This window comes from Amblyraja radiata, unplaced genomic scaffold, assembly GCF_010909765.2.
Source record: "Amblyraja radiata isolate CabotCenter1 unplaced genomic scaffold, sAmbRad1.1.pri S109, whole genome shotgun sequence".
NCBI lineage: Eukaryota > Metazoa > Chordata > Chondrichthyes > Rajiformes > Rajidae > Amblyraja > Amblyraja radiata.
Window position 1 is genome coordinate 1,363,986 of NW_022630099.1, and position 12,106 is coordinate 1,376,091.

A 12,106-nucleotide genomic window follows, 5' to 3' on the forward strand; every position below is an offset into this window, starting at 1 on the left:
CCCCGGAATCAGACTGGTGAACCTTCTCTGTACTCCCTCTATGGCAATAATGTCCTTCCTCAGATTTGGAGACCAAAACTGTAACTGTAAGTTTCAACTGTTGAGTTGAGTTGGGTTGGGTTAAGTTGAATTGTGTGGAATTAAGTTGTGTTGGGTTGTGTAAAATAGAGTTGAGTTGGGTTGGGTTGGGTTTAGTTCAGCTCCGTTCAGTTCAGTTCAGTTCATTTACCCTCAGCTCAGTTAAGTATAGTTTAGATCTGTTTGGTTTAATTTAGTTTCGTCTTGGTTAACTGAGTTTCATTTAGTTTATTTTATTTAACTTCAGTTTCCTTCACATTCATTTCTTTAGTTTAGTTTAGTTTGGTTTGGTTTAGTTTAGACTAGTTGATTATTGTCGCGTGTAACAAGGACAACGAAACGCTTTTTTCGTTCATTCCAGTCGGCGGACAGACAATATATGATGAACATCAAGGTTTCAAGGTTTCATGGTTTAAAGATCAGTTTATTGACACATGTACCAATTGAGGTACAGTTAAATTCGAAATGCCGCATAGACACACTAAAAATAAAATGTAACAAGACACACAACTATATAAAAGTTAACATAAACATCCACCAAAGCGGATTACCCACGTTCCTCACTGTGATGGAAGGCAATAAGGTCCAATCTGCTTTCTCGTTTATTCTCCCGCGGTCGGGGCAGTCGAAGTCCCCGCGTCGTGGAGGTTGAAGCCGCCCATAATGCAGATATACAGGATAAAGGGAATCACGTTCAGTGCAAGATAAACATGCAAGGAATAGACGGATCAAGTTGAAGTTCAAGTTCAAGTGAGTTTATTGTCATGTGTCCCTGATAGGACAGAAACGTTCTTGCTTTGCTTCAGCACACAGAACATAGTAGGCATTTACTACAAAACAGATCAGTGTGTCCATATACCACAATATAAATATATACACACACATGAATAAATACAATGATAAAGTGAAAATAACAGATCATTGGTTGTTAATAATCAGAGTTCTGTCCGAGCCAGGTTTAATAGCCTGATGGCTGTGGGGGAGCAGCTATTCCTGAACCTGGTCGTTGCAGTCTGGATATGGATTAAATGCAGGTAGATACGAGACGGGCTTGGTATGACGTCCGACACCGAGGTTCACAAGTTCATAAGTTGTAGGTGTAGAATTAGGCTATTCGGCCCGTCGAGTCATCCCCGTCATTGAATCATGGCTGAGCTCGGCCTCCTAATCCCCTTCTCCTGCCTTCGTCCCATATCCCTTGCCACCTGTTCCAACCAAGCATTTGTCTATCTCTGCCTTAATATGATCCACTGACTTTGCCTCCACTTTGCCTCTGTGGCAATGAGTTCCACAGATCCACCACCCTCTGACGCAACACGTTTTTCCTCACCACCTTTCTAAAAGAGCGAAATGTAATTCCGAAGCTGTGAGCTCTGGTCCTAGACTCTCCCACCAGTGGAAACGAACTTTCAACGCTCGCTCTACCTATGTCTTTCATTACCCAGTAAGTTTCAATGAGGTCTCCCCTCAACTTTCTAAACTAAGGGGAGGGGAGGCCCGATGCTGTCAAACGCACATTTATGTCAGGACATTCATATGAAGAAACACTGGATAGACTCGGCTTGTACTCGCTAGAATTTAGAAGATTGAGGGGGGATCTTATAGAAACTTACAAAATTCTTAAGGGTTTGGACAGGCTAGATGCAGGAAGATTGTTCTCGATGTTGGGGAAGTCCAGAACAAGGGGCCACACGCAGTTTAAGGATAAGGGGGAAGTCTTTTAGGACCGAGATGAGAAAAAGATTTTTTTTCACACACATAGAGTGGTGAATCTGTGGAATTTTCTGCCACAGAATATAGTTGAGGCAACAGTCCATTGGCTATATTTAAGAGGGAGTTAGATGTGGCCCTTGTGGCTAAAGGGATCAGGGGGTATGGAGAAAAGGCAGGTACAGGATACTGAGTTGGATGATCAGCTATGATCATATTGAATGGCGGTGCAGGCTCGAAGGGCCGAATGGCCTCTACTCCTGCACCTATTTTTTATGTTTCTATGTTTCTATATGCTAACCCAGTCATTCCTGAGATCATTGTTACAAAACCTCCTCTGGCCCATCTCCAGACCCAGGTCGTGCGCTGAAAGGCCTGTTCACGCGCGGTACTGTTCTAGCTACCACGTTCCTTGTCTAAGCGGCAGAAAGTTGCGAGCGGGTGGGCGGGTTACTGTCTACAGAAAACCACCACGGTATGGTGGACCTAATGTCCGACTTCTTGGCAGAATACGTTCAGTGATATCCCTGAATCAGCACAGTATATAGGAAATTGAACACGGTCACACGAGAACAGGACGGTCCGCCCAAAATATCTGTGTAGAACATGCCACCGCCAACATTACAAATGTAACTTAACATTTTATGTCATAGAAACATAGAAAATAGGTGCAGGGGTAGAGGCCGTTCGGCCCTTCGAGCCTGCACCATTCGCCATTCAATATGATCATGGCTGATCATCCAACTCAGTATCCTGTACCTGCCTTCTCTCCATACCCCCTGATCCCTTTAGCTACAAGGGACATCTAACTCTCTCTTAAATATAGCCAAAGAACTGTGTGGCCTCAACTATCTTCTGTGGCAGAGAATTCCAGAGGTTCACCACTCTCTGTGTGAAAGATGTTTTTCTCATCTCGGTCCTAAAAGATTTCCCCCTTATCCTTAATATTCTTTGCCTTAAAAATTGGCAATAAAATTCAGATATAACTACATGCTGTCATTTATTTCGTAATCTCAAATTTTAAATGTATTCATATTCATTGTCATGAAATGTAATCATTTTTACTTATTTCTATTTTATAGATTATATTAAGTGACACTTTCTGAAACAATTATTTTTAATGTTTGATATCTTATGCACATTGACATTGCATTTAACAAACAATTCTTATCTAATCTTACAAAATCTTATAGAAACTTACAAAACTCTGAAGGGGTTGGACAGGCTAGATGCAGGAAGATTATTCCCGATGTTGGGGAATTCCAGAACAAGGGGCCACACACAGTTTAATGATAAGGGGGAAATCTTTTAGGACCGAAATGAGAAAAACATTTTTTTTCACACACAGAGAGTGGTGAATCTGCCGAATTGTCCGCCACAGAAGGCAGTTGAGGCCACACAGTTCATTGGCTATATTTAAGAGGAAAATAGATGTGGCGCTTGTGGCTAAAGGGATCAGGGGGTATGGAGAGAAGGCAGGTACAGGATACTGAGTTGGATAATCAGCCATGATCATATTGAATGGCGGTGCAGGCTCGAAGGGCCGAATGGCCTGTTCCTGCACCTATTTTCTATGTTTCTAATTGGAAATATATTATTCCATCTTACAATTACCGACAAGATACGATTTAAAATATTTTTATTTTCTTACACTCATCGACGTAAAATGAAATGATAGTTTCACAGCATACATGTTATTTCTTGTTGTGTTGAGTTTTGGTCATGACGTCTGTCAAAATAATGTTATTTTTGTACAACTGTGTCTCGAACGGTAAACGAATGCAGACGCCGCTAATTACACTCCCCGCCTTCTCCCCGCGGGGCACCTCGACGGATATAATGGCTCCTCCACAGACCGCGCTTCAAGGCAGAGCAGCCCTCGTCTTCCCCGGCGGGACATGCATGAACCACCGAGCGGCGCTGTGTACGCGATCTACTATCCAGTCCTGCCCGCGTTCGGCGTCCCAGGTAATTTAAATTAGTTAATTTTAGTTTAATTTAGTTTATTGTTATTGTCCGGTGCACCCAAACATCGTGGGAAGGTTTTTCCTTGCATGCTATCCAGTCAAAATTTAAATAATATTCGTGAATACAATGAAGCCGTACTCAAAGCAAAGATACAGGAGAAAGCGTGCAACATTCCCAGCCAAGATACCATACAGGTCGTGTTGAGAATGGTTCTGTTATTGCCTCGTTACAGCTGAAATCATTTTTTTGCATTAATCTAGACAATTTGAGCATATCCGGTTGCACAACATGTACAAACGTGTGTGCAGAAAATCATAAAGGGAAAAGATCGGGTAGATGCGCAGAGTCTCCTGTGCAGGTTAGAAACATAGAAACATAGAAACATAGACAATAGGTGCAGGAGTAGAGTCCATTCGGCTGTTCGAGCCTGCACCGCCATTCAATATGATCATGGCTGATCATCCAACTCAGTATCCTGTACCTGCCTTCTCTCCATATCTCCTGATCCCTTTAGCCACACGGGCCACATCTAACTCCCTCTTAAATATAGCCAATTAACTGTGTGGCCTCAACTACCTTCTGTGGCAGAGAATTCCACAGATTCGCCACTCTCTGTGTGTGAAAAAACAATCTCCAGAACAAGGGGCCACACAGTTTAAGGTTAAGGATGAAGTATTTTACGACCGAGATGAGGAAAGAAAATTCACACAGAGTGGTGAATCTGTGGAATTCTGTGCCACAGAAGGTAGTTGAGGCCACAGTTCATTGGCTATATTTAAGAGGGAGTTAGATGTGGCGCTTGTGGCTAAAAGGATCAGGGGGTATGGGGAGCAGGCAGGTACAGGATACTGAGTTGGATGATCAGCCATGGTTATATTGAATGGCGGTGCAGGCTCGAAGGGCCGAATGGCCTACTCCTGCACCTATTGTCTATGTTTCTAATGTTATATGTTTCTATGAGATATCCTCTCATCCTTCTGAATTCCAGTCTATACAAGCTCAGCCGACCCCTTCCCTCCCGTACCACCCCCTCCCCGGGCACTTTCCCTTGCAACCGCAAGAAATGCAACACTTGTCCATTCACCTCCCCCCTCGACTCCATTCAAGGACACAATCAGTTGTTCCAGGTGCGACAGAGGTTTACTTGCATCTCCTCCAACCTCATCTATTGCATCCGCTGCTCTAGGTGTCAGCTGATCTACATCGGTGAGACCAAGCGGATGTTAGGCGATCGTTTCGCCGAACACCTCCGCTCGGTCCGCAATAACAAACCTGACCTCCCGGTAGCTCAGCACTTCAACTACCCCCCCCATTCCCATTTAGACCACTCTGTCCTGGGTCTCCTCCATGGCCAGAGCGAGCAGCACCGGAAATTTGAGGAACAGCACCTCATATTCCGCTTGGGGAGTCTGCATCCTGGGGGCATGATCATTGAATGCTCCCAATTTTTTTAGTCCTTGCTGTCTCCTCCCCATCCTCAGCCCTCGAGCTGTCTCCTCCCATCCCCCAGCCTTCGATCTCCTCCTCCTTTTTCCTTTCTTCTCCACGCCCCCCCCCCCCCCCACCACCCCCACCTCCGATCAGTCTGAAGAAGGGTTTCGGTCCGAAACGTTGCATTTTTCCTTCGCTCCATAGATGCTGCTGCACCCGCTGAGTTTCTCCAGCTTTTTTGTGTGCCTTCGATTTTCCAGCATCTGCAGTTCCTTCTTAATCCCATTATTTCACGGATCGATATTGGAAATGGAAGGGGGGGGTTGAATTGCTGAGCCACTGGGAGGTGAGTTTGGTTGTTGCGAAATGTTATATTGCATCTGCTGTTGTGTTTCTACACATGAAATGGACCCATGCGGAATATGTGGTGCTGTTCCAATAGTTTACGCGTGGTGTCACTGTATAAGTGGTTAATGGTTGTACATTTGCCAACAGTTAACATTGTCGCCATGGTGATCCTGTCGCGGGGGAGGTGCGGTCTATCCAGGTGTGTGACTATATACCTGGTTGCCATGGCGGTGGCGGATCTGATGGTTCTCATCACCGCCGTCATTCTCCACCGCATCGTCGGCATTTACTTCCCCGGGAGTTACCTGTCGATCACCTGGATCTGTCGCATCCAGAACCCAGGCACTTATGCCTCCAGAGACTCCTCCGTCTGGCTCACCGTCGCATTCACCTTCGATCGCTTCGTGGCCATTTGCTGTCCCAACTTCAAACGCAAGTACTGCACCAGAAAAACGGCAGCGCAAGTCGTTGCTGGTATTGTAGCTATGAGTTGTTTGAAGATTGTCGGCTGGTATTTCGTTTTCGACCCGCTGTACTACGAGGACAACCTTCCTTGGTATTGCCGAATAATTCCAAGTTATTATACCTCGCCGTGGTGGAACGCGTTCTCATATTTGAATCGCATCACCACGCCCCTGCTGCCGTTCGCGGTTGTATTGTTACTGAATTTCCTGACCGTCAACCGCATCGTCGCCGCCAGCAGAGTCCGGAAGTCATTGAGAAATGACGCTCTCTCCGGGAAAGGCCCTGACCCCGAGATGGAGAGCCGCAGGAAGTCGATCATTTTACTAATCAGCATTTCCGGCAACTTCATCCTGCTTTGGATGACGTACATGGTGCATTATTTGTACATTTGGATCACGAGAACTTTTACTTACTCCGGGTACAATGACCCGGTGTTTATTCTCCAAGAAGCGGGTTATATGCTCCTGCTTCTCTGTTGCTGCACCAATACATTTATTTACACATTAACCCAGAGGAAATTCAGAGATGAGCTGAAGACGATAGTAACGTACCCGATCCGTCAGGTTGTTAAGTGTGTTTAGTTGAGTTGAGTTGTGTTGAGTTGTGTTGGGTTGTGTTGGCTTGGGTTGTGTTGGGTTGTGCCCAATTGAGTTGAGTTAGAAACATAGAAACATAGAACATAGGTGCAGGAGTAGAGGCCATTCGGCCGTTCGAGCCTGCACCGCCATTCAATATGATCATGGCTGACCATACAACTCAGTATCCTGTACCTACCTTCTCTCCATACCCCCTGATCCCTTTAGCCACAAGGGTCACATCTAACTCCCTCTTAAATTTAGCCAATGAACTGTGGCCACGTCTACCTTCTGTGGCAGAGAATTCCACAGATTCACCACTCTGTGTGTGTGAAAACAAATGTTTTTCTCATCTCGGTCCTAAAGGATTTCCCCCTTATCCTTAAACTATGTGAACCCCTTGTCCTGGACTTCCCCAACATTGGGAACAACCTTCCTGCATCCAGCCTGTCCAACCCCCTAAGAATTTTGTAAGTTTCCATAAGATCCCCCCTCAATCTTCTAAATTCTATCGAGTACAAGCCGAGTCTATCCAGTCTTTCATCATTTGAAAGTCCTGACATCCCAGGAATCAGTCTGGTGAACCTTCTCTGTACTCCCTCTATGGCAATAATGTCCTTCCTCAGATTTGGAGACCAAAACTGTAACTGTAAATTTCAACTGTTGAGTTGAGTGGGGTTGGGTTAAGTTGAGTTGTGTGGAATTAAGTTGTGTTGGGTTGTGTTAAATAGAGTTGAGTTGGTTTGGGTTGGGTTTAGTTGAGCTCAGTTCCGTTCAGTTCAGTTCATTTACCCTCAGCTCAGTTAAGTATAGTTTAGATCTATTTGGTTTAATTTAGTTTAGTATTGGTTAACTGAGTTTCATTTTGTTTATTTTATTTAACTTCAGTTTCCTTCACATTCATTTCTTTAGTTTAGTTTAGTTTGGTTTAGTTTAGTTTAGTTTAGACTAGTTGATTATTGTCACGTGTAACAGGGACAACGAAACGCTTTTTTTTCGTTCATTCCAGTCGGCGGACAGACAATACATGATGAACATCAAGGTTTCAAGGTTTAAAGATCAGTTTACTGACACATGTACCAATTGAGGTACAGTTAAATTCGAAATACCACACAGCCACACTAAAAATATAAATGCAACAAGACACACAACTATATACAAGTTAACATAAACATCCACCACAGCCGATTACCTACGTTCCTCACTATGATGGAAGGCAATAAGGTCCAATCTGCTTTCTCGTTTATTCTCCCGCGGTCTGGGCGGTCGAAGACCCCTCGTCGGGGCGGTCAAAGCCCCCTCGTCGGGGCGGTCGAAGCCGCCCATAATGCAGATATACAGGATAAAGGGAATCACGTTCAGTGCAAGATAAATATGCAAGGAATAGACGGATCAAGTTGAAGTTCAAGTTCAAGTGAGTTTATTGTCATGTGTCCCTGATAGGACAGAAAAGTTCTTGCTTTGCTTCAGCACACAGAACATAGTAGGCATTTACTACAAAACAGATCAGTGTGTCCATATACCGCAATATAAATATATACACACACATGAATAAATACAATGATGAAGTGAAAATAACAGATCATTGGTTATTAATAATCAGAGTTGTGTCCGAGCCAGGTATAATAGCCTGATGGCTGTGGGGGAGTAGCTATTCCTGAACCTGGTCGTTGCAGCCTGGATATGGATTAAATGCAGGTAGATACGAGACGGGCTTGGTATGACGTCCGACACCGAGGTTCACAAGTTCATAAGTTGTAGGTGTAGAATTAGGCTATTCGGCCCGTCGAGTCATCCCCGTCATTGAATCATGGCTGAGCTCGGCCTCCTAATCCCCTTCTTCTGCCTTCGTCCCATATCCCTTGCCACCTGTTCCAACCAAGCATTTGTCTATCTCTGCCTTAATATGATCCACTAACTTTGCCTCCACTTTGCCTCTGTGGCAATGAGTTCCACAGATTCACCACCCTCTGACGTATGACGGTTTCCCTCACTTCCTTTATAATAGAGCGAACTTTAATTCCGAAGCTGTGAGCTTTGGTCCTAGACTCTCCCACCAGTGGAAACGAACTTTCCACGCCCGCTCTACCTATGTCTTTCATTACCCAGTAAGTTTCAATGTGGTCTCCTCTCAACTTTCTAAACTAAGGAAGTTAGATGGAGTTAGATGTGGCCCTTGTGGCTAAAGGGATAGGGGATATGGAGTGAAGGCAGGTACAGGATACTTAGTTGGATGATCAGCCATGATCATATTGAATGGCGGTGCAGGCTCGAAGGGTCGAATTGCCTACTCCTGCACCTATTGTCTATGTTTCTATGTAAGGGGAGGAGAGGCCCAGTGCTGTCAAACGCACATTTATGTCAGGACTTCCATATGAAGAAAGACTAGATAGACTCGGCTTGGACTCTCTAGAATTTGGAAGTTTGAGGGGGGATCTTACAGAACATACAAAATTCTTAAGGGGTTGGACAGGCTAGATGCAGGAAGATTGTTCCCGATGTTGGGGAAGTCCAGAACAAGGGGCCACACACAGTTTAAGGATAAGTGGGAAGTCTTTTAGGACCGAGATGAGAAAAACATTTTTTTTCACACACATAGAGTGGTGAATCTGTGGAATTCTCTGCCACAGAAGGTAGTTGAGGTAACAGTTCATTGGCTATATTTAAGAGGGAGTTAGATGTGGCCGTTGTGGCTAAAGGGATCAGGCGGTATGGAGAGAAGGCAGGTACAGGTTACTGAGTTGGATGATCAGCCATGATCATATTGAAACGCGAATGGTGCAGGCTCGAAGTGCCGAATGGCCTCTACTCCTGCACCTATTTTCTATGTTTCTATCTTTCTAATTCGAAATATATTATTCCATCTTATAATTACCGACATCATACGGTTTAAAATATTTTCATTTTCTTACATTCATTGACGTAAAATGAAACGATAGATTCACAGCATACATATTATTTCTTGTTGCGTTGAGTTTTGGTCATGACGTCTCTCATATTAATGTTATTTTTGTACAACTGTGTCTCGAGCGGTAAGCGAATGCAGACGCCGCTAATTACACTCCCCGCCTTCTCCCCGCGGGGTACCTCGACGGATATAATGGCTCCTCCACCGACCGCGCTTCAAGGCAGAGCAGCCCTCGTCCTCCCCGGCGGGACATCCATGAACCACAGAGAGGCGCTGTGTACGCGATCTACTATTCAGTCCTGGCCGCGTTCGGTGTCCCACGTAATTTTAATTATTTAATTTTAGTTGAGTTTAGTTGATTGTTAATGTCGAGTGCACCAAAATATAGTGGGAAACTTTTTGCTTGCATGCTAGCCAGTCAAAATTAAAATAATATCGGTGAATACAATCAAGCCGCCCTCAATGCAAAGATAAATGTGTCTCTAGATGTCAGCTGATCTCTATCGGTAGGACCAAGCGGAGGCTTGGCGATCGTTTCGCCGAACACCTCCGCTCGGTCTGCGTTAACCAACCTGACCTCCCGGTGACTCAGCACTTCAACTACCCCTCTTACTCCGTATCCCACCTCTCTGTCCTGGGTCTCCTCCAAGGCCAGAGTGAGTAACACCGGAAATTGGAGGAACAGCACCTCATACTCCGCTTGGGGAGTCTGCATCGTGGTGGCATGAACATTGAATTCTCACAGGTGGACACAAGTGCTGGAGAAACTCAGCGGGTGCAGCATCATATGTGGAGCGAAGGAAATAGGCAACGTTTCGGGCCGAAACCCTTCTTAAGACTCCCTTCTGTTAGCTCTTGCAGTCTACTCCCCTCCCTTCCTCTCCCTCAGCCCTCGGGCTCCTCCTCCTCATTTTTCCTTTCTTCCCCCCCCCCCCCCCCACCACCCCTATCAGTCTGAAGAAGGATCTCGACCCGAAACGTTGCCAATTTCCTTCGCTCCATAGATGCTGCTTCACCCGCTGAGTTTCTCCAGTGTTTTTGTATACGTAAGATAAAGGATTACGGGTACACAATTTTCTATCAAGATATACCATTCAGATCGTGTTAATTTGGCTTAGTTTTGCCACGTGTTGCCTCGTTACAGCTGAAAGCATGACCTGGCATTAATCCAGACAAGTCATGATATACATCAACAAGACAAATTGGTACATAGAAACATAGAAAAATAGGTTCAGGAGTAGGCCATTTGGCCCTTCAAGCCTGCACCGCCATTCAATATGATCATGGCTGATCATCCAACTCAGTATCCTGTACCTGCCTCCTCTACATACCCCCTGATACCTTTAGCCACAAGGGCCACATCTAACTCCCTGTTAAATATAGCCAATGAACTGTGGCCTCATCTACCTTCTGTGGCAAAGAATTCCACAGATTCACCAGATTTCTAATGTTATATATTTCAATGAGATATCCTCTCATCCTTCTGAATTCCAGTCTATACAAGCCCAGCCGACCCCTTCCCTCCCGTACCACCCCCTCCCCGGGCACTTTCCCTTGCAACCGCAAGAAATGCAACGCTTGTCCATTTACCTCCCCCCAGCCCTCCTGCTGTCTCCCCTCATCCCCCAGCCTTCCACCTCCTCCTCCTTTTTCCTTTCTTCTCCACGTCACCCCCCCCCCGCCCCCCCCACCTCCGATTAGTCTGAAGAAGGGTTTCGGCCCGAAACGTTGCCCTTTTCCTTCGCTCCATAGATGATGCTGCACCCGCTGAGTTTCTCCAGCTTTTTTGTGTACCTTTGATTTTCCAGCATCTGCAGTTCCTTCTTAAACCGATTATTTCACGGATCGGGATTGGGAATGGGAGGGGGGGTTGAAGTGCTGAGCCACCGGGAGATGAGGTTGGTTGTTGCGAAATGTTATATTGCATCTGCTGTTGTCTTTCTACACATGAAATGGACCCATGCGGGATATGTGGTGCTGTTCCACTAGTTTACGCGTGGTGTCACTATAAAAGTGGTCGTCTATCCCAAAATGCAACTATAACACACTCCTTAGTTTCCAGCATAAAACTTTATAGATTTTGGAGTGATATTTTCGAAATATTTACAAAATTATTTAAGATAATAATGGAACCTAATACTGAAATGATTATATTTGGCGTAATGGAAGATGGGAATAAATTGAACACATCTCAACATTTATTTTTTAACTATGGTTTAATAAAAGCAAAAAATTAATATTTACATTTTGGAAAAATACATCAATTCCAACGCTTAAAATGTGGATTTCAAATATGTTGGACACCGCACATGTTGGACACCGCACCTCCTAATGGATAAATCAGACCAATTCATAACGAGTTGGTCTCCATTTGTCGTCTTTTTGGAATCATATGGTGCAACACAATTGTAAAAACTAACTGTTTCAAGACTGGACGAGGGTTGGTCAAGATTATAAACAATGATCTCCTTACTTTTTTTTAATGTTTTAATCTCTTTTTTCTATTTTCATTTTCTCAACTTTCTTCACTCATTTGTCTTTTTTCTTTTTCTTCACACACAATATATCTCACGTCTTTCTATCCTTTACTATCTAACTTATTTTTCTTATTCTAATCTGTATT